Genomic DNA, 15585 nt, shown 5'->3' with positions numbered 1-15585 from the left:
CTTTAGCCCACAGCTAGCCCAGGTTGAAAGCACCCCTAACTCAGGTCTGATGGTTTTGTGTTTGGAGGGGAGGAATTAGAGGCAACACCCCAGAAAGATCTCGATTAACTCTGCTGTGAAAACATACCCATAGAAGCCTCTGATGGGGGCTCTGTAGGGTGTGAGATCCATGGGGCTAAAAGGGGCACACTGGGGCAAGGGAAGCACTAGGTTCCTCTGGATTCCCTTCCTCCATGACCTTAAAGCCAACTCGGAGAGCTCAGGCTTCACAGAACTGTAGAGGTGTGGGGTGGCAGAGTTGCTAGATGGGTTTTTCCACACCACCAAGAAAAACACCACCAGTTAATCTGGTCCAAAGCCTATATATTCAAAAGCAGCCACTAGCTGAGTGCCTGAGTTTCCTGGTGCCCAGTTTGAGTTGCCGAGGTCCTGATTTCTACTGATGCTGGGCACCCACAATCCCGGCTGACTTCGATGGGAGTAATTGGTACGCAGCAAATCTGAAAATTAGGCCTGGTTTTCTCAAGTTGGGCACTCAAAGATTTGGGCATCCACAATTTAAGCCCAGGGCTGTATTAGCTTCTCCAATTTAGTCCAGCCATCCGTCTTCTCGACAAACAGGATAAAGTGACTTACTGCTTTTTCAGTTTCAACTTCTCTAGCCATCAAAGAATTTTGGGGGTATCCAGGGAGCTCTGAACCATAATAGAAACAGTTTGGGCAGTATAGAGAAAAATGTTATCCCTGCTATCATTGTACAGGATGTATTCAATTATTGTTACTTTTTGGTTGATATCCTCAATCAAATTCCATCTGTTAGAATGAGCTAGTGAAGTGGAGTATAATCTTTAGTTAGGTGGATTTTGCTGGAAGCTTTTCAAAATTTTCAACGAGTTATTAAAGTGAATGCAAAAATCTGTCCCTAGTATCAGCTGGCTAGTATCTGATATGGAAGCAAAGGCTAAAAAGATAGTGGACTATGCCTTTCTAAGATGAAAGGCACCAGTTTTCTCTCTCAATGCTGAAAAGAATGTCAATACTTTAAGGATGTACAGATCAGAAAGAGTAGACACACCAGAGTTTTGTCATCTCTGTTAATATTGAAGGATGTGCTGTGAGTTGTCTGAGTATGAAGTGCAGTAGTGTAGCAGATCTGTAGTTTACAGTTGGTTGTAGTAACCCCTGTAAGATGCTCAAAGACTTTTTTATTTGGACTAAGGACCAGAGTGAGTAAAAAATCTTCCATTCAAATATATTTTGGCAGAAAATGGCTCTTTGACAAAATGGAGATTTTTCCCAAAAGTACGGCTATCATAAAATATTTTTGGTTTTTCAATGAAAAACTGAAAAAATTGATGAAAATGGAAAAATATTCTTTTTTGTAAAAATTTTGCACAAACAAAAATAATATCATGACCCTCTCTACTAAGGAGACAGGGTGCTTTAGGATATTTGGACAGTTATAGTAAGAAAAAGAAAGGAAAGGGACATTCATGGAACAGTAAGCGATCCTTTTAGCTGGTTTCTGAACACTCACACTAACATTGAACATGGATTTCTACTATTTCTTGTTTTGAGAGCTCCTACCATCTGCCCCTCCATCACTAATTCGCCTATCCTTAGCTAGAAAGTCATTTTATGGAATAAACCTAAACCTAACTCTAAAATAAAACAATGATACAGCATTTCTGCTGTTATAGGATAAAAAAGTGGATTTCAGAAAAGACCATGCAACTGATAGGAAAAAGGAAATAGAATTTAAGGAAGAATAGAAACATGACAAAAGAGATCTCTGTGGAGAAAAAAAATCTATCATACGGTAAATGTTATGGGAAACCAGAGAAATAAATCTGATTCTTCTGTTCTTTTGCTAAAAGTCTCCATCAATCCTTTGTGGAGGGCCTAAATGAGACAGATGATAGTAGTCATGATTATGTTAAATGAAAAAGTGTTATGTTAGAATAATCATTACGTAGTTGGAGAATACTTATGCTATCAGCCAGTATATTTTTCCCTAGTATTCCATACAGAGTCAAGAATATCCTGAGAGCTATTTAATAAATTATATTCTCCAATATAAAGAGGTCTGGTTAAGACAGAAGGAAGGAAAGAGAGGGGAGACGGACTGGAGGAGAGAGAGAGAGCCAGAGCAATTTTATTATTCAATAGCATCTGGAAAACATAAGAAGGAACTTATCACAACTGCAGATACAGGCCCCTGTTGTTCCTCCCTCCAACCTTCTTCCCACCTATCATGAGAGGAACAAAACTACCAAAAAGACTGCAGAAAGAGCTTGAGGAAAGGGGGTTGCTTGACTACATAGAGGGGAAAGGTCAATGTGTAGAATGTCTTCGTACCCACTACACAATCTCTGCATGACCAATGGGCAACTTGGAGAAGCTAGGAGAGGCCTGGGATTGTCATTCTGTGTTTCCCTCACTTTTGCAGACATAGCATCAATAGTTCTTATATATAGCCTAGTGTTGGACTGTGAGTTACTACTCAGCAGATGGGTCTAAGAAATTTTTTGTAAGGCACAACACTCACAAAGTAATGATCAGTTACTCACAAGTCGGAAGTTTACTGGGACGGTCTCACACACAGTCACCAAAAGCACCTGACAATACACAGCTTCAGTTTCCCTTTGTCAGTGTTGACTATTTACAACTTTTGGGTTTTTTCTTATGCACATGTCTGAGTTTTATTTTTGTATTAATTCTGCACCCATCAGTAAAGTTTTGTGTTAATTCAAATGGCTTTTCTAGGTTTCTGGTTACTTTACAGAGTGCAAGTGCTAGCAGCTGCCATGCCACCATTACTGGATGGTAGCCAAAGATGAGCACTGAGGGTTATGGAAATATATTATGGGTCCACAGAGGTCTGGCTCAGGAATCTGTAACCATTATACAAATATCAGACCCTGTGCTGGAGTACAACTACTGGCGTAGCACTCATAGGAGAAGGTCAGGATTATATTTACTGTCTGGGTGATATTTACCTACACCCTGTCCCTTTAGTGCTGTGCCCTGTCTCACTAAATGTTTGGAACTGTGCTGAAGAGGTCAAAGGGAAGGAATACAATGGGGAAGCAGGCCAAGGAGGGTTGTTACGCGCTGTGGAGGCTGAACTGGTGTGGGGCTTGTGCAAGCTGCATTTCTTTATTTGACACAGTTTAGTTCTACAAACTGAATTTTTGTACACGCTATACATTTTCTGATGTACATTTTGTCTAACAGTTTTTAGTAACTTTTTTTGCCAAGCATTGAGAGAGGTAGGAAAGCAAACTCAAAAAAACCAAGCTTGATGGAAAATCATTTGTGGGTCAACCCAAATGTAATCAATGTGATCATCCTTAACAGAAATTTTTCGATATATTGCATGGCCACATTCCAGACATGTATGTTTTTCCCCATACTCAGAAAAATCTTTACTAACTGATGCTCATATGGAGTTACATTTAAAGCAAAGGAGAGACCCAAACTTGCAAAATCTGACATTCTAATGAACCAGGCTGGTACTATTAAAAATACCACAGTAATCACGTAAAAAATAAAAAATAAAAATAAAAAATGCAAGTATTTATTGTTCTCTGATTTGATTATATAGCAATATAAATGACATTAAACAGGTTGGAAATTTCTGAACACAAATCTTTACTGCAATACTATTGATCATATAAAAACTGTTACGTGATTTGAGTGTTTTGGGGAATTTAAACTGTTCAGAATTCGCCATTCGGTTGGATAGCGGAACTACACTTGCCACAAACTTTCTGCTTAATGTGGAGAGATACAAAAGTTTCCATCATTGATACCAAAATTGGTGATAGTAACGAAGACTCTTCTGGGAACAATTATCCTAAGGGATGACTGGACAGTCTGAATATTTTATATTTTGTTTACTAGAAATGTCAGAATAACATTACATTTACAAGGGGCGGTGGAATGTAGCACTCATGAGAGAATGTCAGGATAATATTTACTGTCAGAGGGATATTTACCTGCATACTGTCCCTTAAATGTTGTGCCCTGCCCCCTCAGAGCTCTGCTGAAGAGGACAAAGAGAACATGGCAGAGAAACGAGAAGTGGGCCCAGGAGGGTTGTTGCTCTGGCCAGGCTGAGCTGGTGTAGGGCTTCTGCAAACTGCATGTGTTTGTTTTTTTCAGAAGAAAAATTAAAAGGCTTTTCCCATAACTCTTTTGCCTCGAGTGCAAAAAAATACTGAATGGAATCCCTATGTTTCTTGGTCATTGTAACAGGTTGACGTAGGGCCCCCCCTCTCTGCTCAGGTCCTCTGCACCCAAAAACCATTAACAGACTTTGGCTTCGTGTTCCCACCAATGATTTTTATTTACAGGTTGTTACCCACCATCATCTATCAATACACAGTCCGGCCTAACAGTCCCAGGGGCCTCACCGTTTCAGTCACTATTCAAGGGAAGCTCATCCCCCCTACTGGAGCTTCTCTCTTTTCTAGCTGTTTGTCCCTCTCCTCCCCCCCCCGCACTTCCTTCCTGTGAGCCTTTATAGTGCCTGGCTAACAAGCCTGGCAGCTGCTCTTCAGTGGCCCACTCTGTGCAGGTTTACTCAGCTTGTTCCAATTCCCCCTAATTAGGGCTCCAGTGGCAGGGGGCTGACTCAGCCCGCTTTCTCCCAGCCCCCTGTCACAGTCATACTAAAAAAATCTACTGCTGAATCATAATTACATTAACATTAAAGGCCCCGTTCTGTCTTTGCACACAGCTCCCAAGTGTAACTTCCATAGGTAACATTATCCGGTGTCATTCCTGGAAAGAAAAACTTGACCAAGCTACTTATCACATTGCCTCTCGCAGGAGTGCAGACCCTTATTAATGGTACATCAAACTTAAATCAAAAGAAAATTTACTAGAGCTGGTTAGTCTGATAAATAAGAGTGTTGACATTAAAGTGCAGTTCTACTTGGAAAATCAATCCTGTAGAAATGCCATGGGAGTGTGTGTGGGAGGTAGCGGTGGGGAGAAGTTCCTTTTTTATTGTCCTTCCATATCCATTCAGTTCCATTTACAAGGAAAACTATTTTTTCCCACATCTGTGAAGTTTTGCAAAGTCAACCTGGGCTCTTTTCTACCCACACCTTCACCAACAAAGGTTCTGCAGGGCAATTTAGTTATTTAGATTTAAAAAAAAGAAGATGCTTTTCCCAGGCTCTACATACCCTGCCATCAACTAAAGAGACAGTACCTGCCTCGCAAACCAAAGCAGTGGCCAATCCCACCCCACGTACAACAGTTAGACAGACAACCGAACTGAGAAAACTAGAACATCTCCATTCCCTCTGACCCCCAAAGAAACCCCACTTGTCAGCACTCCCCTAGTGCAAAGTATGGGCTTTGCATCATGCTCTGAATATCAGCACATTTGGGCTATTTCAGCCACAGATGGGGAATGGGAAGTGAACTCCAAAGCTGAGGGGTCTTTAAGAAGAATGGTCTGCCACCAGGTCTTTCTTATATACCAAGGGATCTCCAGCTCATGAGCCTCTGCTGACTATAACTGCAGTAGTATGGCTCATGGAGATAGGTAATCTTTAAGTTAGGTGGGTCCAAGGCTCTTTAGGACTCTGTAGGTTGGAACCAGCATCCTAAGAGCCATATGTAAGTCACCGGGCAGCCAGAACAAATGGTGGAATAATGGTGTTGTGTGTGATGCTGTACAGTGTGATGCTGCACTTAATAAGCAGGCTGTCATATTCTGCACTAACCTCGGTTACTGAATGGATTAAAGAGGTAGACAAATGTAGAGGACAATGCAGTAGTCCAGTCTAGAGGTGACAAAGGCATGCATCACAGCAACTGGGACCATGAGGAAAAGTTGTATGCTCCTTCCTGGGCAGGCACATATAGAAAAATCTCCCTCCTGCCCCATTGTCACTGCTCCTATTTGATAATTTTAAAGCATGTCAAAATCTACACCTAGACCCCACACTGAAAATTTTGGTACCAAAAGATGGACAGACCCTCAATTAAGGGATGGGAGACTGACATAATCTCAGCCCTACCCTCCAATGGCTTCCTTCAAACCACCAAAAATCACCTCATTTTTACCTAGAACATTCTATTCCATTCAGGTTTTTATAGCATCCTCCTCACCGCAGCATCTGAACACCTTCCAGAGAGGCATCAAGGAATGTGACTAACATCTGTTGTGTGTGGTTCATTTGCAGTGTAGTGTTATGTTTGGTAGGGTTATTTGTAAATGGTGAATAAAAACTATGCTTAGTGATAATTAAGGTTGTGGCAGGACACACTCCATACACCCAAACTGGCCCTTGCTCCTGGCCCTAGATGTTGGGAAGCCTGACCACCAGGCAGGCTGCTGAGAAGGTGGGGAGGAGGGCAAAAAGCAGGAAATCAATCAGATTGGAATACTGTTTTGTTTCCATCCAAATTTTGTTGAAATTGACAGGTTACTGCAGAATGTTTCCATTTCAATGAACTGGCATTTCCCAATGGAAAAATATTCCATCCTAAGATTTCTGACCAGCTCTATAGAGAAGGCATGGTTGAAGAAGTGTGTTTTGTATGTGGGTAGTGAGGTTTGTAATGATCCTTAGTTTCTGTGGATGTTTGTTCTACAGCCTGGGACTGGCCTTCACCAAAGCGGTCTTCCTCACAATTTACCCCTACTGTAGATTGATCTTCAGGAACAGTGGAATTGAGTTGTTCACCATGCTGCTCCTCCTAGAGCTTTTAGATATCGTAGGCCCACTCCATTTAATGCTGTGAAGTTAAGGACTGAGACCTTGAACTTGACTTGATAGTGTATAGGAAGTGAGTGTAGAAAGCAGAGAAGACAGCTGATGTGAGATGCGGTAGTCTGCATAGCTGAAGAGTCGTGTTGTTATATTGTGTCCTAATTGTGTTATATTGTGTCCTAATTGGTGTTTCCTAAGGGTTGATGACCCAGGTATATTGCATTGCTATGGTCCAGCTGGGAGGTGACACAGTCATGTATAACCAGATCATTGTCCCCAGGGATGGAATGGAGTGTCCTCACCAACTGGAATGATTGTAGGAGGTGTTACTTTCAGATGCTTTTATGTGACAACTTAGTGACAATCAATGAATCCAGGAGCACTCCTAAATTACAAACTGTTGACCAATTGCGGTATGTGCTTCCAATCAAAGAAGGCTGTACCATAGCCTAAAACTCATCACATTTCTTTCCTTTGCCCACCAGGATAACATATCTGTCTTTCTAAGGTTCAGCTTCAACCAGCTGTTCTTCATCCATGCACTGGACTATCTTGGCTACAGTGAAATAGTTGTATGTGGTGAAGGTTAAGTAGCGGGTGTCTCTTCTGTATACCACAGGTACACTCAAGCTGATCTCTTACCAATTCTCCTGATAAGAACAGACAGAGAATTGATCCTTGTAGGACTTAGTAAATGAAGGGTCTGCTGATGGAGGTGCAATTTCCTATCACTACCCTTTTGGAGTGCCCCTCCAGGAAGGACTGGACCTCTGCCACCTCTCATGTGAGACAGCAGTGTCCCATGGTTGACTGTGTCCAGTGCTGCAGAAAAATGACAATAGATGTGTGCCTTTCATCCATTGAACTTATCCAACGAATACTAATACCTCTAAACATCTTTGTTACCATCCAATCCCCAATCTTGTCCAGACAACGAGAAATGGAGATATAAATTAGGCCATGACACTTATCCAACTACACTACCTTCAGACTATGTACTCAGTGACCCTTTTACCTTTCCTTCTGAAGATGGTCTTATTGTCCAATACTACTCCTAATCTACTCTGAATTACATTGAGTCTATAGCACCTGGATTAGTCTCAACACTTAGCACGTTTATGAAGAGAAAACAGTAGTGGGAGTAGGCCACAACTTCCCAAAGCCGCACTGTATCATCTCTAATGAAGCAGCTCCGCTATTCAACATTTGCTATCGCATTCTCTATTCCTGCCCTGCACTCCAAAATATTTTAGAAGATAAATACCTTGCCAATATTAAATAGTAAATTAATCTGTTGTTACACATTTAGAAAGGTTGAATGCTTCATGACAGTTTAGTTCGCCTGCAATAATATTCAAATCAGGTTCTGCTTATCTCAATTCTACATGAGGTTTGCACCCTTAATAGCATTCCAATTACCAAATATGTCAATAATACATTTTCATTTTTCACACAACCAGGGGCAATCTTCTCTTTAATACCTGAGCAAAATGTGCATTATTTTTACCTTTATACAATATTTCCACTTGCTGTGCTCTTTAAATATGCTTGGGTTGCACATGTAAATATTTGAATGATCTAAAATTCCATCTGACAGAGGTCTTTAAGTAATTGATATTTGCTTTTTCAGGCCATGCAATGTTTTCCTCTATTGGTGGTACATAAGGGGCTTGCCAAAGAAAGCTATTTTAGACCTAAAGACACTGAAGGCTAGATCCTCAGCTACTGTAAATCAACCTAGCTTGAGTGACTTCAATAAAGTAAGGCCAGTTAACAGCAGCTGAGGATCCAGCCTTGAGTGTTTTGTATCTCTCGTTCATTATCTCTAAGTAAAACAGATAAAAGAGACACTGAACTCCAAGGCACAAACAGATACAAAAGAGATTTCAAAGACGGACTGCTTGCAGTTGTTTCCATCAAGTTAAATTCAGTTTACAGTCACCCAGTATATTGAGAAGAGCTTTCTGTTTCCAGCCACACCAAGCACTGTATTAAGTTATTTCAAAATTTTGCTGTCTGGGATAGTCATATGGGACCGATCTCTCGTCTTTTTCCCAAGGTGCCAAGGGACAGCAATTATATAACCTATCCCAGCACACTTCACTACAGGATATTCAGTCCAAAAGAGCAGCCCACACTGAGCAATCACAATTTCAGTTCATTTTAAGCTTACAAAGCTTTTGTAAAAGAAGAAATAACTAATCAACTCTATGAAATAAAAATACCCAGGGCAATTCCATAAGTTAATATGCTGCTAAGAATCTACTGGAGCAATTACAGAAATGTCAAGCAAGACCCTGAGAAGGATAAAAAAACCAATGTTAATATTCAGTATGATCTTATATGATTCAGTAGATTAAGGCACTTTGAATAATGCCCCATTCCAGTCATAAGTGATTTTTTATTTTTAAACTGGTGTGACAAACATTCATCCCATTCCAGGACAAAAGTGTTATACTATAACAGTCCTTTGCCACAATTCAAGGTAATGTTTAGTTATCTACTCAGTAAACACATCTAGACAGAGTATACACAGGTGAGACTGAGCACATTTTCTTTGTAGAATGCCTATCTGCTAACTGCATTCTAGGCATTTCACAGAAATGTAACCATACAACACAGATTAAAAGGCAGATGTCCAATTCATAATAGGCCCTTTTATTTGCAGCCCTGGCACATAATCCTTTGAGTGAAGAATGGACATAGAAACTTAACCACCTTCTCAACTCTGGAATTCATCTCTCTAGATCAGGAGGGAGGCTTATAAGTGAAACACTGTGGGAAAACATACACTACCACTGTCTGTGCTATATATTTTATAGTGATCAGTACAAGACCTATGTTTCCAGTGTAGTCATAGCTGCACCTGTCACAAAAACTAGGTTCACTTTTAATTCAAACATAATAATAAAAATGGCCATATCTTTGCAACACAAAGAAATGTGTAAATTCTACCAACATTTGATAGAATGAATACCTACCCAATGATCCACAAAAAGCCTGTTTTCATGCATTTAAAGGTCAAATGGAATGGGAAATAAAACAGTGGCAAAATATACTATTCTGTACTTTCACTCTGTTTGACTTCTTTATACAATTCTCCAGTTCAGAAATATTTACACATGATATAGAGGGTCTCATTTAAGATTATGGATTAGTTATTAACAAAAACATCTGAATATACATAGATAATTCATACTACTGTTCACCACAAGGGATCTTCCTAGTGTCATCCATTTACCTATTGAATTATGCCAAACAATTATACAAACAATTACACAGTTCCAGGAAGCTCTGAATAGACATTACTATGGATTATTTCCCTTACATTTACAGTCTTCATTGTTTCGCAGAGACTACCACACAGTATAATTTTATAGCTCTGAAGACCAGCAAACCATACTTTTCTCAGACTTTACCTGGAAAAACGGACCAAAACAGAATGGATTTCACAAAATAGCAGTATCTAACCATTCAGCTTTCACCCAAATGATGGTGATGTCTAGATATGGAATACAGTGACAAGGTTGGGGAGATAATATCTTTTATTGGACCAACTTCTGTTGGTGAGAGAGACAAGCTTTTGAACTCACACAGAGTTCTGCTTCAGGTCTGAGAACCTGAGGCTATGTCTACACTACTGACCTTACAGCAGTACAGCTATACTGATGCGGTGTTTTTGTCTTATCATTTTCCTGTGTCACTTCATTCAAGAGCATAGTGATTGTTAATGGCAACTTCATCTTGAATAGTCCTTTGAAATATGTTACCTACTTATGCTAAACAATCTGTTCCACCTTGTATTTAGTTTCCCAGACCAGAAGAAGAGCTCTGTGTAAGTTCAAAAGCTCGTCTCTCTCTCTCTCTCACCAATAGAAGTTGATGCAATAAAAGATATTATCTCACCCAACTTGTCTCTCTAATATCCTGGGACCAATATGGCTACAACACCACTGCATACAACAATAGGTGTGGCATAAACCTTGTATGATCACAAAATATTTTTTTCAAAAACACTATTTACTGCTTAGTTTAGTCTGGTCTACACTGTAGAGTTAAATTGATGCAAGGCAGCTTACGTCGATCTAACTACGTAAGTGTCTACACTAAAATTTTGCTCCCGCCGACATAGCTGCCTATATGCTGACTTAATAACTCCACCTCCACAAGAGGTGGAAAGTCAGTGTCAATGTGGTTAGGTCTGCGCAGTGTCAGTGTAGACACTGTGTTGCTTATATTAACTATTAGTAGCTTTCAGAGGCCATTCCACAATGCCAATACAATTGATACAAGCACTCCTGGACGAGGACACACACCGCCGACACAAGGAGCATAGTGTAGACATGCAAAAGCAATTTAATTACTGTGGCAGCTGTATGCCGACGAAACTTAGGTCAACAAAATTTTGTAGTGTAGACATGCCGTTAGTGGCAGTAGTTTAGAGAGTCTTATTCTCTCTCTACTCTGAATTTTTTCCTTTCAGTTTACCTTCATTCTATTTCCTTGATTCTTCTCTCTCTTCTTTCCATTCGTTTTTTACTTTATTCATGAAAGGTACTAGTCACTTAAACAATTTTTGTCATTGAGTTCAATGAGAGCAGGACTGGATCCAACAATACTTGGCACCATGAAAGAAGTTTGCAAACTATAACTAAATTTGCACCATGTCACTATGAAGGTGCTGTAAATAGTAGCAATATGTCCATTTTACACTGCATGGAGAGAACCGAAGTCCAGAGATTGAGTAACTTGGCCTAGAACCCAGAAGTGAATAGAGACTCTATGGAAGGAGTCCCTGACACCCAGTGCTGTGCTAAGATCATTCCTTTCTTGCCATGAGAATAATGAAAAATGAGTTTCTGCTAAGAACATACTTGATAAATGTCTGATGTCCAGATGGAAAATAGTAGTAAGAATAATAATCTCTTTAACAAACCACATCTGAAGGATACTTTAATTTTTGTGGCATACCAAAAGGTGTCCATATTCATCTGGCCAAATCTCCTCTTACCTGTATTGTTGTTTCAGTTCACACTGCTGTCACTTTGAGTGTTTGCATTTATAAATCATAATTTGCATAGAGTATGAAAGAGAGGTGTCTGTGTATATAGATTTCTATATGGCCTTCGATCCTAAAGTTTAGGGAAGTTTTCTCTCTTAATTCCCCAACTGGCTAATTAAATCCAAATAAATTATACTGTCCATTTACATGGTACTGGAATTTCTTGGAATAGAAATCCCTACTAAAAAACTGTATGTATCATAAATACAAAAGTAATATCAGATATGTGTACACTGAAGGAATATAAAAGAAAGTTTTAAAGTGCACACTTACCACCAGGACTTAAATTCTCATATACTATTTCGTGGAGCCCCCCACGCATCCTCCCCCAACAGGACTCCAGGCTTCAGCCCTGCAGGGTGTGCCCAGGCTCGGGGCTTCAACCTTGCAGGAGGCACCAGGGCTTTCCCCAAGGGTTTGAAAATATTTACCAAGGCTTCTCTCCAGACAGCTCAGGCTAAATTTAAACTCTGCTCACACCTACGTAAATACCACCTATCAACATTTCTGTGAGTACACAATGACATTTAAACATCAAGTGGCTTAAAAGCTGTGCTCACAATCCTTTTCTGTTTGCTTTCTTTGAGCAGCCACATTTTACTCACATGAATGTTCACCAAGTGAATTTAAACTCATGTGTTAGAATAGGTAGCAGGTTTTAAACTGGCATGCATGAATATTCTCACCAGAAGTCATATCATCTACAAGTTGGGATATTGCTTGATATAGCATAACGTTTGTGTTCCTAAAACCACTCTCTGGAGCCCTGGCATATAGCTAACAAAGGCCCAGATTCAAAGCCTGTTGAAATCTAAGCAAAGGCTCCCTCAGGCTTCGGCCAGGGTCTCCATGAGGCAAACAAGGGCCTGACCACATCCTTCACTGAGTGCATGTGTAATTATTTTGTGTGAATCTGATGAGAGAAAATTAAATTCTGCAATCAACTAAGTAATTTTGCAAGAGCCATAATTTCTAGGAATGATGTCTTGGGTAAAAGCCCAAGAGACTCAGAAAGGAAACAATCCTGTTTATTTCCTGCCTCTCTCTAAACTGCTGCGTTGCCCTGAGAGATTCAAATTCTCAGTTGTCCTCCTTAATTATAATGTTCCTACTTCACTGAACTCAATAGGAGCTTTCATATTGACTTAAATGGAAGCAGGTGCAGACTCCAGATGAGGTGTGCTCATTTGACCAGGGCGTAGAAGCAATGACTTAATCTACACCCATTCACAGCTAACCATCACAACTCAGATTTCAAATATCCATCTCAAAGTTGCAGTCACCCAGACTCCATAGTCTCTCAGCTGCTACCAGAAGGTATTCAGTTTAACAACCTATACAAAAACTCTTGCAAAAAAAAGTGAGTAAATTCAAATAGTGAATAAATGCAAGGAAAGAATGAATCTGCTCACAGACATTCCATGAGCAGAAAAGAGGCTACATTAATTTACTAAATTTATTTGCTGATAATTAATCACTCTACTCTAATACTAATTTAACCTTTCCTCTCTACACATTGTTCTTAGTAAAATGTAAGCATTGAAATAGCATCAACTTTGTTCTCTGTTATCATGATCAATTTAAGAAGACTTTTATTCCATTTGGAGCCCACACGTTGATAGATCATCCTTCTTTAATTATTGTATAAATACTATGAGCTTGATCATGCCCAGACTTTCAACTGGTGCACAAAGAACCTTCTTCCTCACTCTACACCCCTTCACTGGGCCTCGACACAGCTCCTTCAGGATCACCAGGCACTGCTCCCACTTAGTTCACCTATGGACACTTAAGTCCTGATCCTGGTATTCTGTCCATTGACTTCAGTAGGCATTGGATCATGCCCTACTTATTCAAGAATCAGAAGAGACCATGATCCAATCCTGAAAACACTTACTCAGGCAAATAGTCCTTATTCATGTAAGTGGTCTCATTGAAGCTAAAGAAACTACTTGTTTGAGTAGGAATGTGGAAGTTTGGGTCTATAGTGAATCCTGATATAGTGAAACTCCATGTTTAGTGAAACACAGTGAAAACCTGAATGGTTTCAATGTTGGTGATAACGGATCTCCCCTTGTAAGGTTTTTCTGTTTTAATTAAATATAGGTTTGATTATAAGAGGTTTCCACAACTCTGATTTCACTATTCTTGCAGTGTGAAGTAGAGTATCAGGGTAACAGCTGATACAGCCATTCCCTGTCTGGAGAAATCCTGGCTTGGCCCAGGGATGAACTTAATGATGTAGTAGCTCTGTTCCATCTTTAATTTCTATGACACATCAATTAATCAGTGGCAGAGTTAAGGGTAAAGGCATATGTGGAAGTAGCTAAGAAAAATGTCAAGTGCCTGAATTTTATAAAGGTTTTGGGAGCACAGTATAAATGCATCTTACTCCTGTGGTCAAATTATATCTCTGCTCGTAGTAGAGGCATTACCCCAACTGCATAGCTTAAGTGTAGCTCCAGGATACAATGGACTGTCAGGCCAACAGATTTTGCATAAACTGATTTTTGTTTAAACTGCAAGGAAAGCTGAGATGTACAAACTAAATGAGGTAGCATAGGGCCTTAATTGTAAATGTATAAATCATGGACAATACCATAGCTAACAGCTCTTTCTGTGTAGAGTGTAAGTATAGAGAACTAGGTTATCAAACAGTTTATTTAAAAACAAAATTGCTGGCACCCAAGCTCTTTGCCTGTCAATTCACAGATGGAGACATATACATCACTGAAAGACTGTTTTGGTGTTTTACAGTCAGGTTTATTTACTCATATAGCCTCAGCCACTGAGCTTGTCAAATCAGTAAAATCAAATAAAAATCAATATAAAAACAATAAATCATAAAAAGTCTATACTAAATTATTATGGCATAAGATCCATGATGGATCATATGAAATGAGATTTTCCTTTCTTTTACTGCTGTGGCATTAATTTCTGTCTTATGGAGACTGGATTGTACAGAGAATTGGTAATGAAATCCAGATTGGTAACGGGGAAACAGCTTCTCATCTGTAGGGTGCCAATTAAATTGAGCCCCAGCAGTAGTGACTGAAAGTTGTTAGCGACTATCTCTGGCGTTATGTAGCAAACAGGTTGTTGGTCCCATCCAGTTTTTACTGGATATGTTTCCACATTAAAAAAAAAAATCATCAATCCCAACTGAAACTAACCTGGCCCCAGCAGCGAGACCAAGCATTGAATGGGCATAGAAACTTCCATGTGTTAGCTCTTATTCTGAGAACTGGCCCCTCTCAGTCAGAACTAAGGTCCATCTGTGGCAGAGGATGGTATGAAAAAGCTCATGTTGCCATTTCAACTGTTTTGGATAAATGATGGACTTCAGTCCTCAGGGTTGGTACATTCAGAAGCACTAAATTCATCTACAAAACTTGAGTGGTACTTGTTTATTTTTGCCTTTTGTTATGCAACTCTGTAATGGTGATTGTTTTGGCTTTTTCCTGCCCTGGCTGAGACACGAGTCCATATTGTTCAGATTTTGGACCTTGTTCTGAATTTTCAGCTGTTCAGTAGCCTTCTTTGGGGATTACAATCAAAAAGCTATTTTCATGAAGGCTGATGGCTCGAAACTCCAGAGTGGCTGCGCAAACAGACAGTTTGCCTGCAATAGGGACTTTGGAAAGGTAAGTAGAGAATGTTGTAACTTAATACTTATTCCTGTAATGAGGGGGATATTTTGATTCACAGTACAAAACAGGAATTACTGAAATGCACTTACACAACCTTGCAAGGGGACTCTACCACAATAACGAGCAACAATATTCA

Source organism: Emydura macquarii, unplaced genomic scaffold (genome assembly GCF_026122565.2).
Source record: "Emydura macquarii macquarii isolate MOO-44397 ecotype Brisbane River unplaced genomic scaffold, CSIRO-AGI_Emac_v2 contig_1253, whole genome shotgun sequence".
Classification (NCBI taxonomy): Eukaryota; Metazoa; Chordata; order Testudines; family Chelidae; genus Emydura; species Emydura macquarii.
The sequence above is the reverse complement of the archived record's forward strand: the minus strand, read 5'-3'. Positions refer to the sequence as shown.